Genomic DNA, 7440 nt, shown 5'->3' with positions numbered 1-7440 from the left:
CCGTCCAATTTTTTTTAGTTCATAAAAACTTCATTCGTTTTTGAAGGCATGCGAAAGAAAACAGAAATAATAAAAATAACAGAAATAAAGAAATTGGTTGTCGGATAATATTTATTTTGAATTATTAAAACCGTCGTGTTATTTTATAAAATGTACAGGATAAAGCTCTGCCATTTAGTCAACTAAATGTTAACTTAAAAGTTATAACAGGTGATCGAATGGCAGAGCTCGGCCATTCAGTAACCTTTCAATTACTTGTATATGGCAGATCTTAATCCTGTAATGATTTGAAATGTTTGTCGATTATAATTACAAGTACGACTTATCAATTTCTTTTTCTTGAAAATATTTCTTGCACAGAATTCAATCTTCAATTTTTTCAGTCTAAATGTTATAACAAAACGTACGCATAGCTTTCTTTGGCAGTCTTTGACTTTTTTTAAATACTGGTACACAAGTAGTAGTACATACATGTATGCATGTTGTTATATTTAGTCATTATTTTAAGAATCAGTCTACATTCCATTGTATTTTGCAGATCCATTACTGTTATTATTTTGCCTCGTATTTTTAAGAGAGCAGCTTGTTTTTGGCTGTAAGTAATCTTATATTTTTAGTCAAAATCTTTATATATAATTACCAAAAACACCGGTTGATTAAAAATAATGAATGAATTATAAGTACAACATTATGACACTTCGGGATGTTGACAGATGATTTTTATTTTGTACAAACAAAAGCTTGGTGGAATCGACCGGAACCTCCTATCACTACACCGTCACATACCACAGCTACATGTAGCTGTTTAACTCAAACATCACTTCAAACAATAGCAAACTCATCCCCTACAACACCTGGAGAGAGCTCAAGTCCAAACATTACAACGATTAAAGCAAGTCTATCGCCTTCATCAAACTCATCTACAATTCAAACTTTGATTGTAACAGGTAAAGAGTAATATAGCATTACATTTATATTTCTAATAAATATTAGTTACACTATGACCCGTAAAAATACAGAAACTCGTCACTTTTGTAGATCGAAGTTACTTTAGACTTAAAACTCTACGAAGTCGTTGTACCTTGTAAATATTAGCATTTCTTTCAAGGAATTTCAATGCGGCCACATCATGAATGATACTCTTTATATTTTGGGCTGTTTTCAAGAGTACTAGTAATAAAATTCATTGAGCCGATGTATAAGATATTTTAATGGTTTTCTTTTAGGTGTATTTTTCATTAAAATTATTTGAAGATATGTCTCTCTTATGGAGAAACAGTGAACGTTCTTACTTTACATAAATATGTATTATGACCTTAGAGTGTTCCATTATTTTGACCTACTGCAATGTTAAAGGTCACTGAAAGGAAAAGGGCAAAAAATGTGCCTGGTCTATCATAAACGTTTCTTATGGAGAATCATTGAAAATTCTTACTAGCTTTACACAAAGATTGCTTATGGCCTGAATGTGTAATGATTTTGATCCAAGGTCATATAATCAAGTTCATCGGAAAGAAAAAAATCATAAAAATGTCTGGTCTTTTTCTCTCTTAGAGAGAAACATTCATTTCGACATTCCCACTTCACATAAAGATTACTTACAGGGTACCTGCAGTGCCGGTCAATTTTTGATATAATGGAGATCTATGTGTAAAAACATCATCCTGAAAATTTTACAGCGATCGCAGAAGTAGTTTTCGGGGTCAACGTCGCTATATGAGAAACAGGAATATCGTATGAAAACTGTTCGTTTTCCTGCATTGTTTTATCGATATATGAACATTTTTTCTGTTGTTTTATTTCCTTATCCGCCCTGGATGACTAAATATACTGTTGTTTGAGTTTAAATCCGTATTTTAACGAACAAAAATGCCGAATTCGGAAAATTGTTTGCTTCATGAATTTAGTCAAATGTGTAACACATTTTGCATATAAATGCACAGCATATGTAGCAAAATGACAATTAATCAAAGCACTATTGTTATAAGAAACATACTTTGTTAATATTGTCATTATTTCGAATGATTTTTCCGTGACATTAACTGATTATAATGATAATGCATATTTCGTAAAAGGTAACGCGGGGTCTATATTCCTAGTATAAGGCATAAAATTACAAATGATGTCGCCCGATTATTCGATAATATTGATATCGGACGAATAACAATCAAAGTAGTATGCATTCTTTAACAAACACGGGATTTTAAACGGATCAAGGCGAAAGTCAAAGATGACTGCATGATTAAGACTGTTTCGTATTCTTTTAAAAATACGATAATGGAATTTCATTTTACATTTATTTACATCCTTTGTCAAAATGTTCAAGTTTATTCAGATTTCATAATGATTCGTTGTCAGTATAACAATTTAAGCTATATGGAGTTAAAGCGTGAAAAAAGGTTTAAATTGCTAAATTGTAAATTATTATTATTCTTAAAAGTGATTAGATAAGTAACAATAAAGGCATTTATTTCGAACATTAGTTTACTGTTTGATAGTCTCATGCATGATCCTTTAATCACTGATTGACGAACTATGCACTTGTATTAGCATACAAATGCTTAATTTTACACAGTCTAATTAATTTTTCTGTTTTATTTTTTAACAATTGAGTACCTACATGTAATTATACACAAATCAATTTACCAGTTTAGATGGTAAAAATAGCCATTTTTAAGCGGCGTAACTCCGTTTTTTTGCATCAATTTCGATGCAGTTTTTGCATTAAATTCTAGAAAATAAACTCTTTGACATAAGTTTCACATTGGCTGGGCTGCAGGTACCCTTTAAGACCTGAGTGTGCGTCATGAATTTGACCCAGGTTCAGTCCTGCAAGTTCAAGGTCATTGTTAAAAAAATGGTCTCCATTATTTATGCAATGTGCCATCTGTTAAGTTTTTTTTAACCATGTACATTTAATCCATGAGGAAATGGAAAATGATTAGAATTTAAAATATAATACTAAAAATTGCTTTTGATCTGTAATAATGTCCTGATCGTGATCTTTTGTCATTTATGCAAGTTCAAGATCACTATAGAAAATGGTACATCCATTTCTTTTCAATAAAGAAATACCGGTACTCGAGTTATTATATTTTCTTAGCGGAAGTATAATTTGTGAACTTGCTCACAGTACCTCTATTTTTGTATTATTTAATTGCCCTTTGGTTAGGTTTTGACTCTTAATTTGATTCTCCATAGCAAATATTTTTTGTGTAATTGAATCAGTATGAAAAAACTGTTTTTCTTCAGAAAACAGAGGTTAAATTGTAAAAATTAAACAGAAACGTATAGACTCAAGACAACAGCTCAGTTAAGCTTACATCTCATTTGAGCTAAAACATATTTAAATATTGATAGATTATAACTCTAGCTATGATGACATACCTGTAATAAAAAGTGAAAAAACACATATAACATTTTTATAATACATGTAATTCTTTTGGCTTCATTTCGGGTTTTAGATTGCCCCAAATGTTCAACAACAATATCACCATCAGTAACGACCCTAGAATGCCCGGCATGTACAGATTGTTCAGACATTGTACATAACAGTTCTTTGTCCGCAGAAAGTCAAGGTACACGTTTCAATTCAATCTTTCCTTGACTCCCAAATCCTTATACTTGAAATAAAATCAAGTATAGCGTATATGGAATGAAGGGGCGCCTGTAAAGTGCGAAACGAAACAAAACGAAACGAAATTGAACGAAACGAAACAAAACCAATCAAAACGAAACGAAACCAATCGAAACCAAACGAAACGATACCAGAAAACGAAACCAAACGAAGTGGAATTTAAACAAAACTAATATCAATTTTGACTACATATAAGTGAAAATAAATTCATTGAAATAAATTTTTAAAGCATAAAATTTAACTACCTTTATGTTTCAGATTGCTGCTGTTAATTTGTAAGCCAATTATTAGAAATTTGCAAAAATTATATAATTATGTAAATAAGTGATGTACATTCCTATACCTTTTAATGTCTCTAATTTGTTTCATTAAATGATATTCACACGTTTAGAGAGAGAGAGAGAAAGAGAGAGAGAGAGATGCCTTAAAACTAATCAGCGATATCACTCTCTAAACGTCTGAATATCATTTAATGAAACAAATCAGAAACATTAAAAGGTATAGGAATGTACATCATTTATTTACATAATTATATAATTTTTGCAAATTTCGGATAATCGGCTTCAAATTTACAGCGGCACTCTGAAACATACAGGTAGTTATTATCTATGGTTTAAAAATTTATTTCAATGAATTTATTTTCACTTTTATGTAGTCAAAATTGATATTAGTTTTGTTTAAATTCCGCTTCGTTTTGATTTTTCGTTTCGTTTCGTTTGGTTTGGTTTCGATTGGTTTCGTTTCGTTCGATTTCGTTTCGCACACTTTACAGGCGCCCGGAATGAAGGCTATGATTACATCTTATCTTTTAACCATCTTTAATCCAACCAAAAAAATTCAATTTTATTGCCAAAATAACATTGTTTATCCATCGTTACTTCATGAATCTAATATATTTTTTGATTTTATAAAAATGAAGTCTTGTGTTGTCGGAATATATAATATTTTAATATCCCTCCTAATTCGAGAACGGAGAGAGCAATTTTTAAGAGGAACCGATGACAACGTCAAACATTCAAATATCAGCTTTTTGTCATGTTAATCGTATGGATTTTTATTTTGCTACAGCGACCTCATTAATTATACCCCCCGCAAAAAAAGTTTTTTTTTGGGGGGGGAGGGGGGGTATATAAGAATCACCTTGTCCGTCCGTCTGTCTGTCTGTCTGTCTGTCTGTCTGTCTGTCCGTCTGTCTGTGCAATCGTGTCCGGTCCATATCTTTCTTATGGAGAAACATTGGAAGTTCTTACTTCAAACAAAGATTGCTTATGACCTAAGGGTGTGTCATGACCTTAACCCAAGGTCATTTGGGCAAGGTCAAGGTCACTGGCAGAAAAAGTGCAAAATTCGTGTCCGGTCCATATCTTTCTTATGGAGAAACATTGGAAGTTCTTACTTCAAACAAAGATTGCTTATGACCTAAGAGTGTGTCATGACCTTGACCCAAGGTCATTCAGGCAAGGTCAAGGTCACTGGCAGAAAAAAGTGCAAAATTCGTGTCCGGTCCATATCTTTCTTATGGGGAAACATTGGAAGTTCTTACTTCACACAAAGATTGGATATTACCTAAGAGTGTGTCATGACCTTGACCCAAGGTCATTTGGGCAAGGTCAAGGTCACTGGCAGAAAAAGTGCAAAATTCGTGTCCGGTCCATATCTTTCTTATGGGGAAACATTGGAAGTTCTTACTTCACACAAAGATTGATTATGACCTAAGGGTGTGTTATGACCTTGACCCAAGGTCATTTGGGCAAGGTCAAGGTCATTGACAGAAAAAGTGCAAAATTCGTGTCCGGTCCATATCTTTCTTATGGGGAAACATTGGAAGTTCTTACTTCACACAAAGATTGATTATGATTAAAGGATGTGTCATGACCTTGACCCAAGGTCAATTGAGAAAGTTCAAGGTCATTGTTTAAAAAAAAGCTTAATTCTGTCTGTGTCATGTCTTGTATTAATGGAAATATTAAAAGCTAAAGATTAATAGTTTTCAAAAATAAAGCAGTTGTTATTTATAGAAAATGGACAGTGAAATAGATTCATCCAATATTTTCTATAATAGCAAAAATACACGCGTTATGATATTTTCTTAGCGGGGGTATCAATTGTGAGCTTGCTCACAGTACCTCTAGTTATATTTTAGCCCCGTCTCCTTGATCTATCATTGGTGCGGCGGTAGGAGGTGCGGTTTTTGGATCCATCCTGACAGTGATTGTTTTTGTTTGCATACGTCGAAGGTCTCACTCTCCCGATGACAGTAAAGAGTAATTTAAATATTTATACCATGTTATAAAATATTGTGACTGATGTACAGTTACAAGAGGTTTAACGCATTCCTTATCACTAACTACATAAATTGAAGAGGACTCTCTCTCTCTCTCTCTGTAATGTATTAGATTTGTAAAATGTGAACTGGTTGGCTATGTTGTGTTAACATTTAGGGAACTTGCACCAAACGTTGTGAGAAATGCTGCGCATCAGTACAACAATGGACATATAAATGTAGACGATCCAACACCAATTAAGTCAACGTACAGCAAAATACATCATAACACAACGGTAATATATTTGTATTGAAACTAGATCGTATCATCAAAGTAATCAGTGTAAAATCAACTTTATTTTTATTTTCCCTTCAAGTTCCTAAGATTAAAATCACTAAAGAAATAGAAGGAGAACGCCTATAATGACTTTAATAATTTTTTTGCAATCGCATATCTGCATTTTATTGTAACAAAATGTTTGTATGTAGATAAAAGAGAAACAAAACAAACAGTACCTAAATACATTTTATACTTTTTAAATGTCATGTCTTACGAAATTTTCTAGCGAAAAGCCGCTCAAATATCCCCAGTTATGCGACAAGACGACACGATTAAGAGGGAGGATGTCTACAACCATTTACACGAATCAGACAAAGAGGATAGGAGTGACTATTACGATCACGCAGGACCGGCGCCATCTTTGTCTGTCATGGAGGACGGGTATGGAGTACTGTCTATGGAAAGTGAAGGCAATGATAACTACAACACAGTGGATAGGGACTACTTAACGGATTGTGAAAGGTCAATGACTGCTGAGAATAAACAGAGCAATGACTATTTCATTTTAGAGACCCAAAAGGGGTAACCTTTTTATATTTTGTGAACAAGACATTAAATTATGCGCGGTGAATTGTTAATTTAAAGCCGTCAATTAAACCTCATGATGCACATTTTTTTGTATAATGTTTTCAAAATCAATTAAATTTCACTTTTATATGTCCCAAAAAGTTTTTAAAAATAAAGTGTTGTTGACCTAAATTATTTAAAACATAATTTTAAAAAAAAATTTTTAAAAGATGAAAAAACTAACAAACAAAACAATAGAAACTCAGATGTCCAGTTTTTTCCTACTTGTATTAACATTTGTTTTCACTCTGTGTTATGTATTCCACTCTCTGATATGTAATCTAATAATAAATATACGTTGAACATTCGTCTCGGTTTATTGTAACGTGTAGTATTTTTGGGAGTTGATTTTAATCAACTCTCCTATGCAGTTACTCTGGCAAACCGAAAGTGAAACAGTGTTTGGACCTAAGCACAAATCATCCCCGCTGACAAGACTTAAAAATTAGTTCTTGAAAATAATAAAAAAATTCGATGTAATGTATGCTGAAGCATTGTTTTACAAGGAAACTTATCTATAAACAATTTGAAAATAGTCAGATTTTATATAATACGAACAATTTATATATTTTTGTAGTCTCATGTGTTCCTACGCCAGAGTGTAATAAAGTCTCGTTCAACAACACACTCGGA

At 32.5% G+C, this 7440-nt stretch overlaps 1 pseudogene; it reads left to right on the top strand.

Moving 5' to 3' along the window:
- Positions 1-703: 703 nt before the first annotated feature.
- On the top strand, positions 704-7110 carry LOC128160734 (uncharacterized; annotated as a pseudogene).
- The last annotated feature ends 330 nt before the right edge of the window (positions 7111-7440 follow it).

The sequence above is a fragment of the Crassostrea angulata genome, chromosome 8 (genome assembly GCF_025612915.1).
Source record: "Crassostrea angulata isolate pt1a10 chromosome 8, ASM2561291v2, whole genome shotgun sequence".
Lineage (NCBI taxonomy): Eukaryota > Metazoa > Mollusca > Bivalvia > Ostreida > Ostreidae > Magallana > Magallana angulata.
This window is presented reverse-complemented; position numbering and strand designations above follow the sequence as displayed.